An 11572-nucleotide genomic window follows, 5' to 3' on the forward strand; every position below is an offset into this window, starting at 1 on the left:
CACTAGAAGAACACCCACCCCGAGCTTGATTACTGTTGCCACCAAAAGGACATTTTCTACGGTCGTGTCCTGTTTGCGATCATATACCACATTTGCGCGCATAAACTGTATCACTAACATCCATTTGGTTCCGTATACGCGTTCTCTTTTGCACCTGTTTTGTACGCAAATAGGACTTGTTACACACCATTTTAAATGGTTCAGGAGGCCAATAATGCACAGCACCCAGTGGCTGCAACTGACCACTATATGTGTTTAGGTACTTGGAAACACTATATTGACGATCAACATAGTTGGTTGCACCTAAACCAACTTGTTGAAAGCACTTGATGGCATGTGAGCAAGGCATGTGGTAGATGGACCATTTTCCACAAGAGCATAACCTTGCAGATTCATTTACAGTATGCACATTATTACCCCGATTTTGATGGATAGCGGTGCGAACTTCAAAAACATTTCTTTTGTTATCATACTGCAAAAATGAATGCCAATGTGCTCGCCATATGTATTTCTCAAATCTCTTCATCGGCACTGGCATAAATTCAACACCCCTTTCCATCAATGACGTTGCAGCTGCAGACCTTTCAAAAAACCTCTCCGCCATCTGCTTGAACGACATCTGCACCATGGGTGTGACAAGCAATCCTCTTGCCGACTTCAATAACCCATTGAAAGACTCTGACACATTTGTAGTCAGAGATCCCCATCGTCTGCCACCATCCGCATGCAAAGTCCACTTTTCAGGGTCATGTCGCGTTAACCAACGATAGGCTGCCTCGTCTTCTTTCCTGATATATTCCATGTGCCTCCGGAATTTATGTTGTTAGTGATCTGTTGCTGACATCCACATCAAATCATGCAGATCCTTATTGGGATATGTCTTCTGGAAATTGGCTTTAAGGTGCCTAACACAGTAACGATGGTAGGCATAAGGTTCTTGCCATGCAGGCAAGTTCTCCACAGAACTTAAGATACCACCGTGCCGATCAGATATTAGACAGATACCGGAACGCTATTTGACAACGTGCTCTTTCATATGGTTCAAAAATAGCGTCCACGTCTCTTGGCTTTCATTGGCACAAATAGCAAAAGCTAGAGGAAATATCTGTCCATTAGCATCTACTTCTACGGCCTTTAACAGCTTGATATCGTACTTTCCATAGACATGAGTGCCGTCTATGGATATTACGGGGCGACAATGGGAAAAACCATTAATAGCTGGTTTAAACACCCAGAACACGTAATTGAATATATATTCTGGTTTACCTGCACTCCGCTCAAGCTTCTACTCAACAACCGTCCCGGGGTTAAAATGCTGCAGTGCAGCCATGTACCTAGGCAGATCTGCAAATGACTTATCCCACTTACCATAGACTATTTCAAACGCTCGTTTGCGCCCGAGAAATGCTTTTCTTTTAGTAATGGTATGGCCATGTTCCTGGTGGACCGCTGTAATGCACTCTTTGATTTTATACCTTATGGACTGTTCGATGTGTGGAATAAGAACAAGAGAAATCAAGTCAATATCCAAGTTGAAGTGATTACCGTTGAATGTGTCCATTTCGCATGTGTGGGTGGGAATGTATTTACCCACTTTCCACATACCTGTCTTCTTCTTGGTCATACGCAACATCCAATTACATGGCCAAAACCACATGCGGCAAACAACCTTGTATACCGTCGGACTTGACTCCCATACCTGCATCTCATGACAATCTTTTACGTTGTGCATTTTACAAGCCCTGCTTAGGCGCGCTTTATCAGGAAAAAGCATCCCCCTTGCAAGCACCGTTGGTCTAGACTCATCCCACATTGCTGTCCGGATTTCATCAAAATCCCTTGTGAGAGCTTTCACATCCGGCACGGTTGGCAAGTTATCAATGTAAGGAATCTCTCTTGAATGAAACGACACTTCGGACTCATACACTCTTCGTCTAGGGGGGTCTCTCTTCAAATCAGGTCCTTCCTCCTCATCCTCTGCATCACCATCCTCACGAGGAAAGGGTGTCTCGTCTCCGGATTCATCCGCATTGTTATCGTAATCACTGTTTTGTTCCTCACTCTGTGCATTTGCCAGATCCCGATGTAATACATCATTTTCGGGCAATTGAGTGAGTTCAACTTGCTCGTTTTCACTGCACAACTAACAAAAATATAAGCTACTAAATTAATAAATGATTTCCATATGGCTATATCACTTCACTTACAAGTCGTAATGTGATGAAATTCCATGATGGACGTTTTCAATTAGGTGATGACTACCGGATGGGCCACTTGTAAAGTTCATATCCGGCCGGTACCCCTATTAAATATATGAACGTTAATACAAATTCAATACAACAAAAATATACATAATTAACACAAATGGAATTTGAAGTTTACCACTCGTCTTGTGAGTTATGGAAAGCAGGGTATAAATTATTTTCTCCCTGTCATTCAACGGCGGTGATAAGTTTAAATCAAAGAAAACTCTTTCATCCGGAACCTGTCCGGCAAAAACTGTTCCAGAATAACCACCCGATGACTGGGGGTTATCTCTACTACGCACAACCTCTTTTTTTGAAACGTCTTCGACCTTCACGTACATCTCCAACATTGTGATTACAAGAAATTCCCGACATTCGTCCGGAGTCCTCAGAAAATCACTCAAAGTTTCATCATCGTCGATGTTAAACTCCGAGTAAAAAGCAACCCCTTGCGGAGTGATGGAATACGGATATCTTCCGGTTACTTTAAGTATCACTGAACGTTTCCTCACACTCATTTTTTTCATAACAACGATATCAATGTATCGTACTCCATTGTAAGTGGCAATTTAACATGACACTTAGCAGGTGAACTGTAGCCCACGGAGTTATTCTCCATCACAACCTCACCCCCCCCCAATATAATGAAACTCTTATCCTACGCTCTTCAGACATAATAAAAAATTGCTGGAGAATTTAACAACAATAAACGTTTCAACAAGAGTTAAAAAAATTTTGAATGAATTTCTATATGATTCTAACCTCTTTATATAGGAAATGGCTAGCCGGGAAGTTTTTTTTTTTTTATATATATAGCGCCAAACTAGGTGGCACTATACGCTTTTCAATTATTTAACTCAGAAATTATTGGTGGGGCCCAGGAAAAAAGAGTATAGCGCCAGGTATTATGGCGCTATACCAGAGCTGTGTCGGCTTTTGCAGTATAACGCCACAATACCTGGTGCTATACTTAACGGTCCAGTTACTGTTAATATATAGCGCCAGTTATTGTGGCGTTATACATAAAAAAGTCACTTTTTTTTTACCACCTATTTGTATAGTTTGAGTCAAAAGGAACCACTTTTTGGTTCCGGACTCTGTAATAGAGAGGTCTCTATCATCCGTATATAGCATTGAAGACAATTTGTTACGTAGCTAGGTCCTACAGATATTAACGGTAATGGACATTAACCGAAAAAAGTTTCTAATTTAGGAAACCCGGAATTTGATATTCAGTCTTTGTTTCGACTCCTTTAACTTGGTCCACCCACCCTATTTCTATTTTCCACCTATAATTAATTACATCTTTGTTCAATCCGAGAAGTGCTCTTCTCTTCTTCCTGCTCCTGATCCCACACGCATTACACAGTGACTGCATTCACAAAATCAATCATTACAATCTTTTGAAAAATATCTAACTGAAGTAGATATCTTAGTGACCTTAATTATAGGTGGAAATTTTGGTGGTACCACAGTTTTTGAGTTGGCTTTGGCTGTTTTCTCTTTCTGTTTGGCTCATCAAAAATGAATCAATCCAAATCAGACATTAGTAAAGTATAATCAAAGGTAAAATGGTTCAACTGTGGATCTTTATCACTCACTTAATCTCTTAGATCCATCACTTTGATCAACTAATTAACTAGAAAGACCTGACAAAAAATTAATCCAAGTGAAAAGAACATCCAACAGAACAAACGACCTCAAAACAACCCGAAGCCACCGTAAACCAGCCACTAACACCACCTGAAAGAAAAACTAACGGCAAAAGCAATAAGACGTCTCAAGCACAGAATTAAACTATGCCACCTAACTAAGATTCCCTCGTAACAAATAACCTGCACATGATGATGGAAAATCACAGATTTGCCTCATTTCCAGTATAGTATCTTTCCGTCGCTTGAGAAGAGGAAATAATTGAGAATAAAAGAGTTGAGTAAGAAAAACTTCAATGAGATTAACATTGATTTAATCTTTTGTTTTTATTCATTCTTGCGGCAACATTGTTTATATTATGTTTCTCGTCGTTGGCAAGATCACGTTTCAACAATTAGTCAAGTTTCCACACCCACCCTTTCAAATCTTTGTAAGGAAACAAGATATGATATTCAAATGAACTGAAGGGTAACACTATATGATCCCAATCCTTAGGAAAACAAGGAGAAACAGTGAACAAAAAAATGAAAAACAAGAAAAGAGAGGTCCCGGACTGCTATAAGGTAGCTAATGAAACAAAAAGCAAACTTCATCCACACCTATTCTAATTGTTGTTGCTGCTATATATGCTATTCCTTGCCAAGCAATTCTTGTCCCTTCTCTAACGGCTTGACAGATACAACATTCCCTTTTGGATTGGAGACCACGTAGTGGTCCAAGTGACTTGGCAAATTAAATGCCTCTCTCTATTACTGCGCGCGTCTAGGTACTGTTGGAGTGTGCTGCTGATTCATTACAATCTTCTTTTTCTTTCAGCTGAATTCTGGGATTCTTCAAGGTAAAGCTACGTTCTTTTTCTTCATTCCACACATTCGTTTGTCATTTATCTGAACAAGGATTTTCATTTTTGCTGTTTATTTCTGAATCTTTAAAATAGGTGTAATCTAGCTTAGACTTGTTGAATTTGAGAATGGGTGTATTCAGTAGACTACATTGAGTAATGACATTTCCAATTATTATCAATGTGAACTAAATGGTTGGCATTTTTTCTGTTATTTGTTTTCTTTTTGCATATGTAATTTTTTGCTAATTTGATGGCTAAAGATTCCCCACATGCATTTATTCATTTTTTCCTTGAAATAATCAGAACTATGAAGTTTGATTGGTTTGTTCCACACCTTATAGATTGTTTGAGCTTGCTTTCACGGTTTCTGTTTTTAAGTTGTTATGAATTATTATTTTTCTTGAAAAATTGGATCTTTTTGAACTCTACACCCTCTTGGAAGTGGGAACTGTTTTCAGAAATTTAACTTATAAAAATAAAATTTACTCTAATGGTGGAGTAATATTTTCTAAACACATATGAGTTTTCATATGAAAACCTAGTATCCAGCTTCCTGTGTTGCTTCTGACTACTCCACCTATACCACCTTTGCAAAGAGCTTCAGTGAAGGCACCATCAATATTAAATTTATACCAACCTCTAGGAGGTTTATGCCACTGGATTTGTAGTTGTTTTTGCACAGTGCAATTGATACCTTTCTTTGTGAGAAGGGAGTATTCAAGAGCATTTTTAACAATAGTGTTCCAATAAAGATTGTTGTTTGTATTATTATGGTTATTATTGTTCCTGTTTTTTCAAATTAGCCAGATAGCAAAAGGATAAGTATCTTCCCATTTAAGGAGAGAATGATTAAACGAGTTCGTTGTATTTCTTATTTGGTCAATCCAGCGGTCTTTCGTTGTGGTACTAAACTTAATACCTAGGTCTGACCGAATGTGTGCAATAGCTGAGCAATCCCAGAAGATGTGGTGAATTGTTTCATCGTGTACTTTGCAAGTGGGACATTTAGGGTTTATGTTCATTCCTATATGTGCTAGATAGGATCTTGTGGGAATTCTATTATGGTAGCATTTCCAAATGAATATATTTACTTTATTAGGACAACGAAGTCTCCAAAGCCAAGTGTAATCCTTGTCACATGGGTTTTGTTATTCTATGAGCTTGTAGCACGAGGAGGTGGAGAGGAGCCCATTGGAGCTGAGGCTCCATATATTATGGAGAGAATTCGCTTTATAGGTATTGTAGCTGACAATAGCATATATATTCTTAGAAATGGTAGAAGGTAACTCAAACAAAATTTTTGTTGGGTCCCAGTTCTTTCCGGAAATTATGTTACCTATAGTCATCTTATCTTCATCGTAATTGAGAGGGCCTTGATTTGAAGCTCTTAGGTTGTTAATATTGGAGATCCAATTTGTCTCCCAAATGTTTAATTTTTTGTTGCTTATATCCCACCTAGTTCCCTTGTTGCAGTAATACCAACCTTTCAAGAGACTTTGCCAAATGAAAGAGTAGTGGTTTTTATTCCTAGTTGTGGCATATTTAGCAGTCAAGAGTTGAGTCCAAAGAGAGGTAGTATTAATAAGCCTCCAGGCTAGACTGGTTAGCAAGGATAGGTTCTTGCTTCTAGCTTTCCTAATTCCTAACCCCCCTGATTGCTTGTCCTTTGTAATAGTATCCCAATTCAGGAGATGAAGCTTTCTTTTTTCAGGAGTAGAGTTCCATAGGAAATTCCTTTGGATCTTGTCGATTTCCTTGATTGTTTTTGTAGGGAGGTGAGTAAACTGCATGATGTGGCTAGGAGTATTGTTAAGAGTAGAGGTCACTAAGATGCATTTACCAGCCATGTTTATCCGCCTAGCCTTCCAATTTTTCATTTTAGTTCTCATTTTATCAATTACAAACTGATAGTCTTTGTGATTTGGTTTTGAATTGATAATGGGGAAGCCCAAGTAGATTCCAAAATTATCACTTAGTTTGATATTTAGGATAGTGGACAAGTCCTGCCTAGTTGTCATTGAATAGCTTGGAGAAATAATTAATTTGGATTTTGCTTTATTAATAGATTGGCCTGACAAGAGGCAGAAGTTATTGAGGGTTTGGATAATAGTGAGGGCTGTTTTAGTATTAGCTTTGCCTGTGAGGGTTATATCATCAGCAAAGAACAAGTGTGATAACATAGGACTTTTAGGGCTAATTTTTATGGCATCCCATATCCTGATATCAACTTTGTGATTAATCATGGTAGAAAGCATTTCCATGCATAAAATAAATATATAGGGGGACATTGGATCACCTTGTCTAATCCCCCTTGTTGGTGTAATAGGGTCAGATTTGGTTCCATTCACCAGAACTTGGTAACAGGGGGTGGTTATGCAAGACATGATTAATCTAGTGATTTTAGGAGGAAATTTGAAAAAATTTAAAGTTCTATGAATGAATGACCACTCAATTTTATCAAAGGCCTTTTCGAGATCTATTTTTAATATCATGTTGCCTTCTTTTCCTTTTGATTTCCTGGTGTAGTTCACTATTTCTTGAATAATTACAGCATTATCACAAGCACATCTACCTTTAATGAAACTGGCTTGATGAGGGCCAATTAGCTTGCTGAGAAGGGGTCTCAGTCTATTGGCTATTACTTTTGTGATAATCTTATAGATGGTATTACATAAGCTAATAGGCCTAAAGTTCTTTATATTGTTAGCATTTTCAAACTTAGGGATTAGACACAAATAAGTGTTATTAATGGGAGTAGGAATGTGGCAATCCCTGAATACTCTGTGGCAGAAGGCTTGCACACTCTCCTTTAAGATACCCCAATACTTTTGATAGAAAAAAGGGTGCAGGCCATCCGGCCCGGGGAACTTATTGGGTTTGAACGAAAATACTGCATTCCTTATTTCTTGGTCTTCAAGGGGTAGGTCTAGACTAAGTAAGGCATTGGCAGTGTGTATAGTAGGGTCCTTAATATTGGTATGCCATTTTGAGTAGGAATGGGAAGTGGTAAAAAGATCCTTGAAGTAGTTTATTGTGTGAGTCATTATACTTTGGTGATCGTCTATCCAATTTCCTTTATCATCCTTGAAGAAGACTATTTTATTAATCCTTCTTCTATTTGTAGCACTTATTTGAAAAAATTTAGTATTAACATCTCCATCATTTAGCCATAATACCCTAGACCTTAATTTCCAGTAATCTTCTTCTAATTTGAGGATGTCATTATATTGTTGAGTGAGGGAGTCTTCTAATTGTTGTAGGTAGGTACTTGTATGTAATTAGGACATCTTTGAATTCCTCCTAGTCTAGCTAGATTTTTTTTTTTTTGATTAATACTACCGAAGTTTACTTTACTCCACTATTTTATATCATCCTCAAAGGAGGCAGTAGCCTTTAGGAGGTCTTTGTTAGACCAATTCTTTTTTACAATATTGATAAAATCCGAATGACAGCACCACATTGTCTCTAGCCTAAAGGGTTTACTCAAAAGATTTTTATTGCAGTTATTAAGCGAGACTAGGATAGGGTTGTGATTCGAGTACGTTTTGGGCAAATGGATTATGGAGGCTTGAGGGTATTGATCAAGCCATTCGACATTAGAGTACACTTTGTCCAGTCTTTCCATTATGAGTCCCCTATTTTTCTTTCTATAATTTGACCAAGTAAATTTTGGTCCTTTAAACCCTAAGTCAAGCAGATTACAATAATTGAGGCTTTCAATAATTTTTTTTGGCCTTTTTTGGTTCACTGCCCTACCCCCTAGTTTTTCATCTGACCTAGTGACATCATTAAAATCACCCCCCATTAACCATGCGCCCTTATAACTATCCGAAATAATTTCTAAATTTTTCCAAAGAATGTCTCTATTATTCTTGTTAGTACTAGCGTAAATAGAACTAAAAAGCCAAGGTTTGTGATTGGGTTGTACCTCTAACATTGCATGGATCTCCTGGTTCCTTCTTGTGAAGTTATTCACTACAACCCTATTGTGGTTCCAAAGGAGCACCATCCCACTAGCTTGACCTTCTGCTGCTACCTCAATCATTTCAGTGAAGTTGAATTCCTCAAGAATAGAGATATGAGTGACCATTCTAGTCTCCAGTAATGCAATCATACTGGGATTGTGAGTGTCCATGAGTTCTCTTAGGTTTCTTCGAAAGTTTGGGTTGTTAGCACCACGCACGTTCCAGCTACTAAAATTAATAGGCTGATTCATTTGTGGTAGGAGTAGGGTGTTGTGAGAGTTTCCCCTCATTGCTCTTTCAATGTTCCTCTTGTGTGATGGAACTAAGACTACTACGTTATTTCCTACCATTGGATCGTGTGGTGGTCAAGTATCGATTGAGCATTTGAACAGGGTCATTGGGCAACTCAGAATGCATTTCTTGTCGATACTTTCTTTGAATATGAGAATTTTGACTTCGTTTAGGCTTGAGAATGCCACCCTTGGTTCCCCCTGGTGATGGTTTTGCTCTTCCTCCACTTCTGGACCTTGTTCTTGTTCTTGCATGTTCTCCTGAGGTTGTGGTTGAGCTGGTACTTCCATTGGAACAGGTTGTTCTTGTTGTTGGACATCTGGTAATGGGGGTTGTTGTACATCCCAGCGAGTGAATATAGGGTTCATTATGGACATCTCCTCCGGAGCAAAGAAGGGGAGGTTGATAGGGATATTTGGTGGCATTAGAGTCTGTGGGTTCCCCGGAATATTCCACATGTTCTGCATGTTGTTTGCAATATTTTGGTTCATTGATGGCACCAGTGGTTGCAGGATGTTGTTCATCCACATCTGGTTGATGTAGTTGTTCATCACCAGATGCATGCCTTCTGAGATTAGTTGAGCCAAGTAGTTGGTGTTCTGGATTATCAGAACTGAGTCCTGGCCATTGATTTGAAGGTTGAACGAGAGTGCATAGCCCATTAGACCCATCTCTATCCAAGATTGGGGTTGGTGGTTTGGAGGGTTTGGGGGTTGGGCATAGATTACTGGAGAGGGTGGTAATTGCTGTGGAAGAGGGGGAAGGTTGTCCATTGGATAAGGTCGATGGAGACGATTGAGTTGGATTAGTCTGTACCTTCTTCTTAGAGTCAGAGGTGTGCGAGGCATTTTGGTTTGGAGTGTCTATTAATATAGAAGAAGAAGCATCAACAGAAGGAATTGATGATAGGTTAATAGGAGAGGTAGGAAGTATAGTATCTATTTGCATGGAGAAGTGGAAAGGTTTCGTGGGGGTTATATCAAAATCTGCCTTAGATTTTTCCTCCGACACTTGTTGGCTCGATTTTTCCAGGTGTGTAGTTGTGGATTGGTTATTTGTCTACATGCGTTTTTTGTTAGTCTGATTTGTAGAGGAAAACTCATGATTTATCCCTATTACGTGAATAGAAGGGTTATTACTAGGCGTGTGATTGGCTGTTATGGGATTAGGGGGGTCACTACCGGGGTTGTTTGCAGGGGCAATCATTTGTGTGTTGTTATTGATTGGAGCTTTTTGTGAAGACACGTTTGCTCCACTTGGCTGAAGGTGGGAGTGGTTTGCATGGCCAGTTTTAGTGGTATTATGAGAAGCACTAGTTTCAAACGAAACAGTGTGCTCATGGTTATTATCATTGTCATTAGTATAATAATTAGTATTAGTAATATCTTTAGTCTCAATATTAGGATTAGCCAATTTTAATAGGTTATTATCCATAATTTTACTAGTTTCAATATTATCCGAAATAATAGAATTTTTGTCCACATACTTTAATTTCTGAGTGTTAAGAAACTTACCTGTGGCAGCATCAAAGATCCTAACATTTATACCTGGTGCAGAGATGTTTTTGTTGGCTGATGATCCTTCTCCTTGAGCAATGAATGACTGTTTTTTCTTTTTGGGAAAAGTAACAGTCTGCCATTCGTTTGTAGTGTTTTTAGGCAGCTTCTTTTGCTTCTCAACCTCCTGATTGGCCACAGGTTGGATATGAGGACTTTGATTGGAACACTTCAATGTAGAGTAGCCTAGGCAACCACAGCGATTACATAAAATATTTTCCCCTTCATAAAGGATTGACTGTCTATGGGAACCAATAGTTATGTAGGATTGAACCGTTTGTTCCAAAGGAATTCGGACACATAACCTTGCGTATCTTCCTCTAATGGTGGACGAAGTACATGCGTCTATTTTTAGTAATTTCCCTATGGCATTTCCAATTTTGGCTAAGATGATCCCATCATAAAATTCAGTTGGAAGATGAGGCAGTCTTATCCAAATGGCCGTATGACTTTGAGTGGCTTTAGTTGCCACAAAATTTGGAGTCCATTTTTGGATAGAAAGAAATGATCCATTGATGAACCAGGGGCCATTTTGTAGTGCCTTCCTTGCATTTTCTTCTTTGTTAAATTTAACTGTATAGTAGTCTTCCCCTAGGTCGATTAGGCAGAGATTTTCCGTAGGCTTCCAAAGATTTTGAATTTTTGCCTTGAGATAGTGATGTAGAACTCTTTTTCCTATTAGTTTTATGATCACTGGAAATTTCCAAGGTTCATAGATTCTATGGATATCATCATCGGATAGAGTTATGCTTTTAATCCCTAGCTCATCAGTTCTTTGTGTTTCTGGGAGGAGAGGGAGATGTGGGAGATCCAAGGACATTGGTGAAGAGAAGTTATCACTATGGCTTCCGTTGGGGGTTGTATTTTCCCCATTAGTTTATCCTTGTAGGAATTAGTTTGAACCATCGAGGTATGTTGGGAAAGAAGAGGGTCAATATCAGGAGGTTTTGGAGGAATGGATGGTGTTTTGGTTAGTAGACGCCATGGATGGGGAGTTGGAAGTAGAGAGAAGGAAGA

The sequence above is a fragment of the Nicotiana attenuata genome, chromosome 6, assembly GCF_001879085.1.
Source record: "Nicotiana attenuata strain UT chromosome 6, NIATTr2, whole genome shotgun sequence".
Classification (NCBI taxonomy): Eukaryota; Viridiplantae; Streptophyta; class Magnoliopsida; order Solanales; family Solanaceae; genus Nicotiana; species Nicotiana attenuata.